Source organism: Lithobates pipiens, unplaced genomic scaffold (genome assembly GCF_037356315.1).
Source record: "Lithobates pipiens isolate NorthernLeopardFrog02 unplaced genomic scaffold, aLitPip1_a1.2 Scaffold_30, whole genome shotgun sequence".
NCBI lineage: Eukaryota > Metazoa > Chordata > Amphibia > Anura > Ranidae > Lithobates > Lithobates pipiens.
Window position 1 is genome coordinate 6,691,720 of NW_027507791.1, and position 13,769 is coordinate 6,705,488.

The following is a 13,769-nucleotide window of genomic DNA, read 5'->3' on the forward strand; positions in this document are numbered from 1 at the left end:
CACGGAAGGGGGCCGAGTCTACCAACTGAAAAGGCAGCAGTTGAAGTGCTAGCAATTTAGCCAAGCTAGCATTCAACCGCTGGGCATGTGGATGGCTGGGAGTGAACTTCTTTCGCCGGTCCAGCAGCTGGGGCAGGGACATTTGCCTGCTATAATCGGACGTGGGTGTACCACTAGCAGAGTTCCCGGAAGCACTTGGCTGTGACACACCTAATTCTACACCTTCATTCCTCTCAGAGCATGTTTCAGAGAGGACTGAAGGTCTAGTGGGGTTGGAGATGCCAGCTGATGAGGAGCAAGGAGAGGTCCGCTTTGTTCTTTGGTGTGGGTCTTCGAGGTACGCTTGCCAACGAGCTGCATGGCAGGTCAACATATGTCTGGTCAAGCATGTGGTGCCCAAGCGGCTGATGTTTTGGCCACGCGAGATACGCTTGAGACATATGTTGCAAATAGCAGCGGTGCGATCTGATGCACTCGTCTCAAAAAAGGCCCACACCAAAGAACTTTTAGAATAACGTGCAGAGGCAGCGCCCTGCATAGGCGGAGCTCTGCGGTGTGATTTAGTCGGTGTGCTGCCCCTAAGCTGGCCCCCGGAGGGCATCCTGCCTCGTTGGACATGTGCCTCCTCCTCCTCCTGCTCCTCCTCTCTCCTTCCAGGCACCCACATGGAGTCAGTGCCCTCATCATCCCCTCCCTCTTCATCGCTGTAGCAAACCTGGCAGTATGCTTCAGCTTGTGGAACATGACTGCCAGGTTGCTGTCCTTCTTGAGCATCCCCTCTCTCTGCACTCACGCTACTGCCTTCCTCTAGCTGAGTGTCATCATCAGAGCCCACAAAACACTGGGCATCCTCCTGGAGCATGTACCCAACACTGTGCTCAAAGAGTTCAGGAGACTCCTCAGGAGGACGTGGTGGGTCTAGGGAAGGAGTCACTGATGATGACATTGAGAGGAGGGAAGACGATGCGTTGGCAGCTGCTTTGCTAGTACCCTGAGACTGGGTGAGAGAGGATGAAGAGGGCTTGGTCATCCACTCTACCAAGTCGTTGGCATGTTGTGGCTCAACATGTCCAGCTGCCTAAAAGAAGGACAAGTGTGTCCCATGGCCACCTGCTGATGACAATGCACCGCGTCCACGACCAGCACTGTTGTCTCTAGACACAGAGCCTGCTTGCCCTCTTTTATCGGCTCGCGCCTGTCTGCCTCTCCTTGCTGGCCTTCCAAACATGGTAATGGCCTGAAGGGAGTTGGGTAAAAAAGCAGTTGGGTAGTGTATATTGTGCTAGAGGCACACAACACCCACTAACTCCTGCAGATGCCTTTATTATAGAACACCAGAGATAAAGGGGTATATACAGATGTATACTGTGCTGTGCTGGAGGCACACACAACTTCCAATAACTCCTGCAGATGGCAAGTGGTCTCAAATAGAGAAGAGCTATATAGGTGGATATAGCGGTATGTACTGGGTACAGAGCACGCAGACAGCACGCACAAGCTCCTAACACTACTGACTGCAAGCTCTATTATAAAAGATAGATCACTAGCTATATAGGTGAGGTGAATATAGCGGTGTATACTGCGGTCAGGGCACACAGACAACAACCACTACACAACAGCAAGATCGAAAATCGGCCGAAAACGATCGGTGTGTACTGTGTTGAAGGTACACAGAACACCCACTGCTTCAGACGCCAACACACTACACAAGGCCGCCGCGCTGGCGGCCTTATATAGTGTGGGGCGTGCACTACACAGCCTGAGCTATGATTGGCCACAGGCATCCTGCCTGTGGCCAATCATGGCTCTCCACGCTGCTGGCGCTGCGATTGGCCAAGCATGCGGGGTCACAGTGCATGCTTGGCCAATCATGAGCCAGCAATGCACTGCACCATCGCAGTGCATTGTGGGCCGTGAGCGCCACACGAATTTGGCACGAACGGACCAAAATATTCGGACTTCGCCGAACGGACGAACAGCCGATGGTCGAGTCGAACGTATGTTTGACTCGAACATGAAGCTCATCCCTAGTCACACCTGAGTATAAAAGAGAAGAGAGGCGCCCCTAAGTGTAGCAATATGTTTACATTTAATGAAGGTACAACATTTAGCAACATATTGCTACACTTAAAGGCGCCTCTTTTATAGTCTGTAGCTCCTGTTGGACGTCTCACACACTCCTAGGGTTAGGCCACCCCAAGTTTGGCACTTGGGGTGCCAAACGCATCGGAGGGAGAGTGTGTGTGTGACGGTGGAGTGTAAAATATGTGTTTTTTAATGTGAAGCCTCTTATTCATTGCATAAATGTAAGTGGATTGACCCGTTTGACTGACTGCGTTCTATATGTGATTGTCTGGTGAGCAGTCCAAGGACGGTATAAAGCCAACCCCATTAGATTTGATAAGGCATGGAGTAATTTCTAGGATGCAAATCTGATCTGGGTGTCACGTATTGCTGGATGGATAACATGCTTTGTTGATCCCTCTAATTCAGGATCCACACCGTTTGGTAAGCCGCCATCTTTTTAAGGAGCACTTTTTCACATATGGACTATGTTTGAAGTTGTATTGTTTATTTGTCTAGAGGTACCCCCATCTGAATCAGTCCATCAGTTTTGTTTTTGTATTTTTATTGAGGGATTAGAACTTGGATGGGGTTAAGGAAATCATGGAATGCCCAGAAAATGATTGTTTGTGTGGTTAGGGACAATTCAGATATTACCCCCCTGCACAACACTTTCCGCAGACTATCTCTTCTTCTCACACCAGCACAATTCTTTAGGCTCAGCTAGCACAAGGCTAGGCCTAACTCTGGTTCCAGCCAGGCCTTCCACCCAAATAACTCCTCTCCAGCTGGGCTGACTCCAGGTATTTAAGGAGGCCTGCCAATCCAGGTTTGGGATTGGTCAGGGCTCCTCAGAACCCCTCCCCCCCAGACAGCTCCACCTTTCTTCCATGTTTTCCTAGAAGCCTCTAGAAACAGAAGGGAGGTAACCAAAAGATGAAGCTAGCTGTTAGTCACCAGCCTACTCTAGGCTACTCCCAGCCCCACAGATCAAAACAAACAGGCCTAGCTTCAGCTAGGCCTGCCTAAATTTACCTGCACTGACAAAAATCTCAACTCTATCACTTACCTAAGTAGAGAGTGCTACACTAGTTATTGGATCAATATTGCTATTAAAGGGGTTGTAAAGGTAAACATTTTTTCACCTTAATGCAAAGAAAAAACATCTGACATTGCCGGCCCGGCACCCCCAGCCCCCGTTTTACTTACCTGACCCTTCCAAAGTCCTATGCTCGCCTCCGACATCCTCTTCACCGCTCAGCCTGGCCGCTGATTGGCTAGAGTGGATGGATTGAAAGCAGCACTGCCATTTGCTTGCGCTGCTGTCAATCACATCCAATGATGCGGCGCGCCAGGGGGCTGGGCCGAGTGATAGAGTGAGCGGCTATAGCCGACGACTGTATCACGGGAGAGCGCCGCAAGTACTTTTCACCATGCGAGGGAGCTCGCATTAATGTGACAGTCGCTGAGGGACACCAGAAGACCAGGTTCGGGGCCACTCTGTGCAAAACGTATGTACTTGAATTTGCACTGAAAGTGCACTTGGAAGTGCAGTTGCTGTAGATCTGAGGGGGACATTGAAGGAAAATAAAAAAAAAACATTTTAGCTTGCACATAATTGGATGATAAAATCAGCAGAGCTTCTCCTCATTTCAGATCTACCCCTCAGATTTACAGCGACTGCACTTCCAATTGCAATTTCAAATGCACTTTGCACTTGTAGTTCAAAGTGGAGTTGCCTTTCATAAATAACTCCCATTGTGTTTTTCCAGAGACATGAATGAAGTAAAAAGTAAATGGCGTGACACAATAAAACACACGTCACACCGACCCCTCACCGCGGATCACTGCAGCCAAAAAATAGGATGTTTGGCATGCTGGCAATTTTAGCAATCCCTAAAGAACGCTCCATGTGTAACATTTCAGAATTTCTGATGCGCTGCAGAATGGCACAATTTTAGGAAACAGTTCAAGGGGGACTAAGCCCATCGATTTAATGGTTTCCCAAAACAGTTCCATTCTAACCATGCTGTGATCAATAGCTGTCACAGTTGCTTGTGTAACAAACTGCGCTGATAAACCATCAAATGGCTGGTGCCATAACTGATCACATGTGCAGCATCATGGCAACTGCAGATCAGAAGGAGACTAAGATGGCGGCTTCCTCGGCTGTAAGGGATAGGAAGGTTTAGTTCCATTTTAAGGCCCCTTTCACACCTGAGTGTAGCGGGAACGTGTTAATTCCTGTCGTGCCACTTGAGTGAATGGGCTGCCCTACCCACTACAAACACCCCAAACTAGCTCCAGAACCTTTTAGTTTGTGGCCGTGTTTAGGTGTGTTGGTGACGCTTCTTGCCAATAAACGTGCACCTGCTACCCAAACTTAGGGTATCATTAATTGCAGCGCATTTGCAGTGCCTTTCCATAACGCATGTTGTGTGTTTTGTCACATGTTCAGGAAACGCGCAGATGTGAATGTGGCCTAACTGTTGCTAAAAGCAGTTCCACTCAAAGCATTGCATGAATGGCAACCATGCGTGTTGCTTGACGTGTTCTGTCCGGTTGATTTTCATTGTGAAAGGGACCCTAATGCACTTCCACAAGGCTGAGCCCAAATCTCATCTCTACGTGCGGTGCGATGTAGTACATTGTATATGTGCGTTGGGATGACAATTGGAATAACACATAAACAGCGCATTATTGCGCACCGCTGTAATGACTGTCACCAGATGTACTGCGGTGTAAATCAATCTCCACCACTATTCCCACCTAATATGAGCATAGCTGAACCATATAGAGGCTTTTTCTTTATCATTTGTGTGACTTGTGGTTCAGGAGCAATCCTAGGAATGCATTCTTCGTGGGCCTCATGCACACTAAACCTTTCCTGAACGTTTATCTCCTGACATGAGAAGTGTTAAAAACGCAACTAAAGATGCGCTTTTCAAATGTGTTTAGGAGCATTTAGACACATTCAGGTGTGTCAAGTGTTTGGGTGTTTGCTGTATTGAGGTGACTGGTTGCTATGGGTAACTGCGGTGAGCTGACTGGACGATATGGGTGACTGCAGTGGGGTGACTGGACACTATGGGTGACTGCAGTAAAGTGATTGGTTGCTACAGGTAACTGTAGTGATGTGCCTGGTTGCTATGGGTGACTGCAGTGAGATGACTAGTTGCTATGGGTAACTGCAGTAAGAAAACAGTTTGCTATGGGTAACTGCAAGGAGGTGACAAGTTTCTATGGTTATCTGAAGTGAAGTGACTAGTTGCCATAGGTGACTGGTTGCCATGGGTGACTGCAGTAAAGTTACCAGTTGCTATGGGAAACTGCAGTAAGGTCACTAGTTGCTATATGTAACTGCAGTGGGATGACTGGTTGCTATGGGTAACTGCAGTGAGGTGACCAGTTGCTATGGGTAACTGCAATGAAGTGAAGTGTCTGGTTGCTATGGATGACTGTAGTAAAGTGACTGGTTGCTATGGGTGATGGCAGTAAGGTGACTGGTTGCTATGACTGATGGCAGTAAAGTGACTGCAGTTACTTGTTTGATTACTATGGGTGACTACAGTGAGAGGTCACTCCTATTTATCAGCGACTGTAGTAAGGTAACTCTGGGTTGCTATTGGTAACTGCGCTAGAATCACCCTGGTTGCTATTCATAACTGCTGTGAGTTTTCCTGGCACCAGAAGGGGGGGGGAGAGGGGGGCAAAGGGTAAGGGGGCGGGATTGGGGGGTCATATACAAGGAGACACATCAGATGGGAGGAGTTTCATCTTTTAGCAGGGTCAGCTGCTTTTGGTTGCTATGACTGACAGCAGTTAGTTCTGTTTGCTATGGGAGACTGCAGTACGCTCATTCTGGTTGCTATAGGTAACAGCAGACTGTCGGTCGTCATGGTGACCACACTCTGCCATTTGCTGAAACCGCTATCACTGCTAAAGAGTGAAGCTCCTCCCGCCGCCTAACCAATCCTGCCTCCTAACTCCGCCCCTCCTGTTGCTTACGGGGCATGTCGGGAGTTGTAGTCATCGCTCCGCCTCCATCAGGTCGGACTCCCGCCCCCCGCACTACGTTTCCCGGCACTCTCCGCGCTATCGAGCCTCTTCCTCAGCTGGGCGGCGGCAGCTTTGAGTTGCCATAGAGTCGTTATTGACAGTTATTGCAGGATGGAGGTGAGTGAGCGAGCACCGGGGGACGCCGACCGGGAGAGGGGCTCCTGACTATTAACGAGAGGAATATAGGCTGGGAGAGAGGAGAGGAGAGCAGGGGACTAATGGGGGGCCCAGGTGGTGGAGTTCTGACTGGAAGAGGGGGACATGAGGTGGGGGAGCGCTGACTGGAAGAGGGGGACGCGAGGTGGGGGAGCGCTGACTGGAAGAAGGGGACGCGAGGTGGGGGAGCGCTGACTGGAAGAAGGGGACGCGAGGTGGGGGAGCGCTGACTGGAAGAGGGGGACGCGAGGTGGGGGAGCGCTGACTGGAAGAGGGGGACGCGAGGTGGGGGAGCGCTGACTGGAAGAGGGGGACGCGAGGTGGGGGAGCGCTGACTGGAAGAGGGGGACGCGAGGTGGGGGAGCGCTGACTGGAAGAGGGGGACGCGAGGTGGGGGAGCGCTGACTGGAAGAGGGGGACGCGAGGTGGGGGAGCGCTGACTGGAAGAGGGGGACGCGAGGTGGGGGAGCGCTGACTGGAAGAGGGGGACGCGAGGTGGGGGAGCGCTGACTGGAAGAGGGGGACGCGAGGTGGGGGAGCGCTGACTGGAAGAGGGGGACGCGAGGTGGGGGAGCGCTGACTGGAAGAGGGGGACGCGAGGTGGGGGAGCGCTGACTGGAAGAGGGGGACGCGAGGTGGGGGAGCGCTGACTGGAAGAGGGGGACGCGAGGTGGGGGAGCGCTGACTGGAAGAGGGGGACGCGAGGTGGGGGAGCGCTGACTGGAAGAGGGGGACGCGAGGTGGGGGAGCGCTGACTGGAAGAGGGGGACGCGAGGTGGGGGAGCGCTGACTGGAAGAGGGGGACGCGAGGTGGGGGAGCGCTGACTGGAAGAGGGGGACGCGAGGTGGGGGAGCGCTGACTGGAAGAGGGGGACGCGAGGTGGGGGAGCGCTGACTGGAAGAGGGGGACGCGAGGTGGGGGAGCGCTGACTGGAAGAGGGGGACGCGAGGTGGGGGAGCGCTGACTGGAAGAGGGGGACGCGAGGTGGGGGAGCGCTGACTGGAAGAGGGGGACGCGAGGTGGGGGAGCGCTGACTGGAAGAGGGGGACGCGAGGTGGGGGAGCGCTGACTGGAAGAGGGGGACGCGAGGTGGGGGAGCGCTGACTGGAAGAGGGGGACGCGAGGTGGGGGAGCGCTGACTGGAAGAGGGGGACGCGAGGTGGGGGAGCGCTGACTGGAAGAGGGGGACGCGAGGTGGGGGAGCGCTGACTGGAAGAGGGGGACGCGAGGTGGGGGAGCGCTGACTGGAAGAGGGGGACGCGAGGTGGGGGAGCGCTGACTGGAAGAGGGGGACGCGAGGTGGGGGAGCGCTGACTGGAAGAGGGGGACGCGAGGTGGGGGAGCGCTGACTGGAAGAGGGGGACGCGAGGTGGGGGAGCGCTGACTGGAAGAGGGGGACGCGAGGTGGGGGAGCGCTGACTGGAAGAGGGGGACGCGAGGTGGGGGAGCGCTGACTGGAAGAGGGGGACGCGAGGTGGGGGAGCGCTGACTGGAAGAAGGGGTTAAGGAGTTAAGAAACTCAGCCTGGAAATAGGGAAAGTGACTGCATGATGGGTGTTGTGGAGTCACCAAAGGGGCTCCTGGCTGTGCGGTCTAATCTATAAGATAATACAGACCATCTCTCTGTGCGGTCATTCTATAGGATAGTACAGACTGTCTCTCTGTGCGGTCATTCTATAGGATAGTACAGACTGTCTCTCTGTGCGGTCATTCTATAGGATAGTACAGACTGTCTCTCTGTGCGGTCATTCTATAGGATAGTACAGACTGTCTCTCTGTGCGGTCATTCTATAGGATAGTACAGACTGTCTCTCTGTGCGGTCATTCTATAGGATAGTACAGACTGTCTCTCTGTGCGGTCATTCTATAGGATAGTACAGACTGTCTCTCTGTGCGGTCATTCTATAGGATAGTACAGACTGTCTTTGTGCAGTCAGGAGGTGGAAGGTCTGTCATGATGTTCCTACAGATGGAGAGGAAGTGGAGGTTTCTTGTGTATTATGTGACAGGAAATGGCAGAGAGAAGTTGTGATCTGCAGCTGTGACACCCCAGTAATGGATAAGATGTCCTATATATTGCACAAGACACCATATACACCGGTCATAGAGGATTCATTTGTCAGATTTAATGCGGTCTTCAGAAATTCTGCCGTTTTGGCATCTTGGTGCTCATTCACACCAGTGAAGGTTGGTTATACTGCTGTGATGAGCATTTTAGTACAAAAATTCAGTTTTAATAATCATGAACTATAAAGTGATGTGTGGTTGTGTAGCAATCGATTTTAAACATATACGTTTTTGACCAGAAATAGAGTTTAAAAACTCATTAGGCTTATCACACTTGTGCAATTTTCCATGCGACTTTGGACATTAAAGTCGCAAGACCACTTAGCCCCCATGTTTTTCTGTGCCATCTATTCAAGTACTTGAGACTTAAAGCAGAGTTCCACTCAAAAGTGGAACTTCTGCTTATCTGTCCCCCCCCCCGCCCTGCCGCGGTGCCCAATTTTGACACCGTTTCAGGGGGGAGGGGGGGAACGAGCACCTGTTTTTGATAGGTACCGTTCCCTACTTCCGGGAGACTGGGCCGTGGTCCGGTCTCTCAGAAGTTCAGCCCCCCTCCTTTCTCTGCCGCCGGACCATTTAGAAAGTGCAGTGCGCTTCGCATATATGCAGCAGTGAACCAGCTTTGAAGCCGAAATTGCACTAATCTGCGGCTTTTGAAGTAGCACAATTTCAAAGCTACCCCGGTGTCATTGTGAGGTTTCTATGAGCAGAAAATGAAGACATCCCGGGTTTGCTGGTTGGGAGATATGAATCTTCTTCCCCCTTTTTTTTTCCTCCTTCAGGAAACATTATTGTACGAGATAAAAATCTTGCTACACCTAATCTGTTTTATGAGAATGAATATGGATGGAACACCTTTAAGATATTCATATGTGTAAATTTTCATTTTATCTGAACAATTTTCTTATTTGAACAAACAAGTTAAAAAAAAAAAAAATTGGCGATTTATTTATAAATGGATTCTGTTATCGGTCCTCCACCTGTGGAGGTTTATCGGCTGCCCAGTGATTGGGCCAGTTAGAGCCCTTTCACACTGAGCCGCCCCAGTCCTCGGCAGTAAAACAGCGCTATTTTTTAGCGGTGCTTTACTGTCGTTTTTACGCTCGGGCTTTCACACTGGAGTGAATGGAGCCGCTGTTTCAGGGCACCTTGCAGGTGCTATTTTTAACGCTATAGTGCCTGCAAAGGACCTCAGTGTGAAAGGGGTCTTGCGCTATTCTGTGCTTGAAGCCGATTATTAGGGCTCATACACACTGCGCGTTTAGCCCCAATGCATGAGGCTCCAGCGTTTAGGCTTGGTTCACACCTATGCAGTTTTGCTTTTGATCAGTTTCTGCAGTGCGTTTTTTGCACACCTGTCGTTCGATGCGTTTTGCAGTATATTTTTTTTTGGGGGGGAATTTGTTGTTGAGCAGATTATGGTAAAATTGCGGCACTGTTTATTTTTTTTATTTTTTTGCAGCTTCTATATTGAAGCCCAATTCACACCGATGTGACTTGTCATGCGATTTGACAGTGTCAAGTCACGCCCCATTGTTGGCAATGGAACTGTTCATATTTCTACGACTCATGTTGCAGCGATTATAAAAAAAATAAAAAATAAAAAAAGTTCTTGCACTACTTTTTAACAATTTCATTACAACTTGCATAGACTTCCGTTGAATGAAGTCAAACACTGCACTGAAATCGGCAGTGTTAATCGCACTGATGTGTGGCTTTGAAATCACACTAGAGTGATTTCAAAGCTGCACCGGTGTGAATAGGGGCTTGGTCTATTGCACCATTTTGCTTTAAAATAAAAAGTCCCTGACTCTTTCCAAAAAACGTGGTAAAAAGGAAACAAGGTGCGCCAGACTAAGACACCTTTCACAATGAGCTGCCCGGGGCATCAGAGGTAAAGCAGCGCTATTTTTAGTGGCGCTATTCGGCCGATAGCGGGGCGGTTTTAACCCACTGCTAGCGGCTGAAAAGGGGTTAAATCGGCCCGCAAAATGCCGCTGCAGCGCTGATTTTCTGGTGATATCACAGTACTGCCCCATTGTTTTTCAAGCGGTGTATTCACTATTTGCTATTTTTAGCGCTGTAGCGCCTGAAAAACTCCTCCAGTATGAAAGGGGTCTAAGTGCAGTATATTGGAAACTATTTATTTAAAACAAAGCCACTTGGCTACCCTCACGTAGGTGAGAAATGAGCACATGAGGTAAGGATGTCTGTGGTCTCTATAGGGTCACTGTAAAGTCCGAAGCTGTATCCAGAGGAGCGTCCCAGCGGGTGGATCGTCAGGGCGATGTACAGGACCAACCTGGTTCCTGCTTAGCGGCATGCGCACCAGTGTAGAACGCACTGTGCGGAGTCTGCAAACCAGAAGTGACGTATGGCGTGTCAGATGTGCCGATCCACCCACTGGGACGCACCTCTGGATACAGCTCCAGACTTTACAGTGACTTTACAGAGACCACGGACACCCTTACCTCATATGCTCGTTTTTCACCGATGTGAGAGTAGCCAAGTGGCTTTGTTTTAAATACAATGTTTCCAATATACTGCACTTAGTCTGGCGCATCTTGTTTCCTTTTTTTTACCCTGTCTTCCAGTTTGCTTCAACTCCCAAGGGAGCTGCCGCTGGTGCTTATTACCAACCCTCATCATCATTTACTGGGACTTGTTGTTCACCAATTACATTCTTAAATTTTTAAAATTGCTATATGGGTTCTTATATCCGTTTTATTTGCTATTAGCTATGCTGGGCATGTTCTGTTTCTTGTGCCATCTCTGCTTTTTTATTTTTCCCTTTCCAAAAATGTAGTGCCTGGAAAAAAACATAGATGTAAACGTGTCCCATAGGAAATGATGTCAAATGGACTGTAGTGCATTTCTGCGTATGAACTGAGCCTTAGATCCCTTTCACACTGTTGTTTTTGTGGCGCTTTACTGTAGTTTTTGTGGCGCTTTTTGGCCGCTAGCGGGGTGGTTTTTAAAGCGGTAGTAAATCCGCACAAAAAAAAAGGGGGGGAAAAAAAAAAACCCTGCAAGGCAAAGGTATAATGAACTGGTATGCAGTGCATACTAGCTCATTATCAAATACTTACCTCAGAACAAAGGCCCCATATCGGTGCCTGGTCCACGGCGAGGGAGCTGACATCTTGCCCTCGGCGTGTCTTCCAGGTTCGCGGCTCCGGCGCTGTGAGTGGCCGGAGCCGCGATGACGTCACTCGCGCGCAGGAGTTTTCTTCAGCGGCTGCATGCATAGGGAATATCTCCTAAACCGTACAGGTTTAGGAGATATTAATTTTACCAACAGGTAAGCCTTATTATAGGCTTACCTGTAGGTAAAAGTGTAAAATTTGAGTATACAACCACTTGAACCCCCCCCGCCAGAGCGTCGCTTTTCTGGCGGTATCGCAGCGCTGCCCCATTGATTTCAATGGGAAGCAGCGGTGAGTTCACCGCTCCAAAGAAGCTGCTGGCAGGACTTTTTCTGATGCCCTGCCAGTGCATCGCTCCATTGTGAAAGCCCTCGGGCTTTCACACTGGAGTGAATGGAGCAGCTGTTTTAGGGTGTTTTGCAGGCGCTATTTTTAATGCTATAGTGCCTGCAAAATGCTCCAGTGTGAAAGGGGTCTAAGTCTGATGTGCTGCTGGCAGCGGGGCTGGACCTGTGCCTTCAGCTGCAGCTACTCCCTAGAGTAGGGTTCTCAAATTGGCAGCCCTCCAGCTGATGCAAAGCTACAAGTCCCATCATGCCTCTGCTTGTGGGAGTCATGCTTGTAACTGTCAGCATTGCAATGCCTCATGGGACTTGTAGTTTTGCAACAGTGGGAGGGCCGCCAGTTTGAGACCCCTGTCCTAGAGCCTCATGCACTTGGGGCCTTACGCAGCGTGTTTTAATCAGCATAACTTTTTATATGAATCTGAATGCAGATTTATTTATTCTATGGACCCATGCACACAGCTGGGTGAGGATAAATAAACCTGTGCTGCATTCAGATTTATAGGAATAAAAGTTATAAAGCCCACACCTGAGGTCCTATCATTGTGCTAATGTTTACATGCATACAGCACCAATGTTTTCTATTGGAGTACAATGGCCGCTGCATCCTATCAATGGAGGATGCTAGGCAGCAATAAACTCCCCATGTCCTAGCAACAAACGACACTAGGCGGCAATGGCCATCTGTGTCCTAGCAACAACCTCTTGGAATATACAGTATTTTTGCAACTTGAAAGAGGAGAGATTGTTATCATCAAATGAGTCATTAAAAAGCTAATGACTGGTCTTGGTAAGCTTTATAACAGATGGATATCTCCCTGCCTGTCATTGAGATGTTGCACCTTTTAGGGCCGGTTCACATTGGATGCGGTGGGAATTCGTTTCAAATCCACACTAAATCAAAATCGCAACCTGTTCATGTGAACTGATTGCGAATTGTATGATGATGACACCCTGCAATTAGTTTGCGAAACACAGCATACTTTCCAGAATCGGATCGCATGCGTATGCACACTCAATGCGATCTGATTCTGGTCTGGACAAAAAAAGGGCCCTGGACGAGTTTGGTCCAAATGCGATGTGTATTCAGCCATTCAGTTTGTATGGCTGAATTTGCTTCACACAGACATCACATGTGCTCTGAACAGCAATGCAGGGTGAATCGCATGTGATGTCTAGCATCGCACTAGCGTGAACCGGCCTGTATGGTCACTTACTGAAGGCTCTACTGAATCCTCGGTTTGAATTGGCTAAATACATTTCAGGTGCATCAAAAGTGTGCAAATTCAGCTGGTTCTGCAGGGGCTGGTGACATTTTGATGTGTGTAGCCCTCCCTGTTCGACAGAAGCACTTTGACCGGCTTTTCTCAAACAATCTTCTTTGATCAGCCAATCGGCTGCAGCACTGATCAATGTATTCTGATGGCAGCCTGCTGTCGGAATACAATGTCTCGGTGAGAGGTTGGGGGAATCCTGCATCCTCCATATTTGTGTGGATCTTCTTTTTTTTTTTTTTCCCCCCCCCCATTTGTTCAGCCCACTGCCAAATTAATTTGTTCAGCCCACTGCCAAATTATTTCTTCTTCTTCTTTCTTTCTTCTTTCTTCTTTCTCCTCCCTCCTCCCTCCTCCCTCCCCCCCTCCCTCCCTTCCTCCCCCTCCCTTCCTCCCCCTCCCTTCCTCCCCCTCCCTTCCTCCCCCTCCCTCCCTTCCTCCCCCTCCCTCCCTTCCTCCCTTCCTCCCTTCCTCCCTCCCTCCTTCCTCCTCCCTCCCTCCCTCCTCCTCCTCCTCCTCCTCCTCCTCCTCCTCCTCCCCCGAGGGCCCAGCTAGTTAGCTTTTACAATCTAGAATGACAGAAATCCACAGCTGAGGGACAGCCAACCCCCTTTTCCTCTGATGCTTTCTCTCCTTCCTTTCCATTGTGAGAGGAAGT

General features: G+C 50.0%; 1 protein-coding gene across 4 annotated transcripts in view; it reads left to right on the top strand.

Annotated features, from left to right (window-relative positions):
- Positions 1-6,116: 6,116 nt before the first annotated feature.
- The window catches only part of CEP128 (centrosomal protein 128), a 373,597-nt gene continuing 365,944 nt past the window's right edge, over positions 6,117-13,769 (top strand). For all 4 annotated transcript variants that reach the window (XM_077463576.1, XM_077463578.1, XM_077463577.1 and 1 more), the window contains exon 1: positions 6,117-6,240. The gene's annotated coding sequence lies outside the window, so the exon portion shown is untranslated. The remainder of the gene's footprint in view (positions 6,241-13,769) is intronic.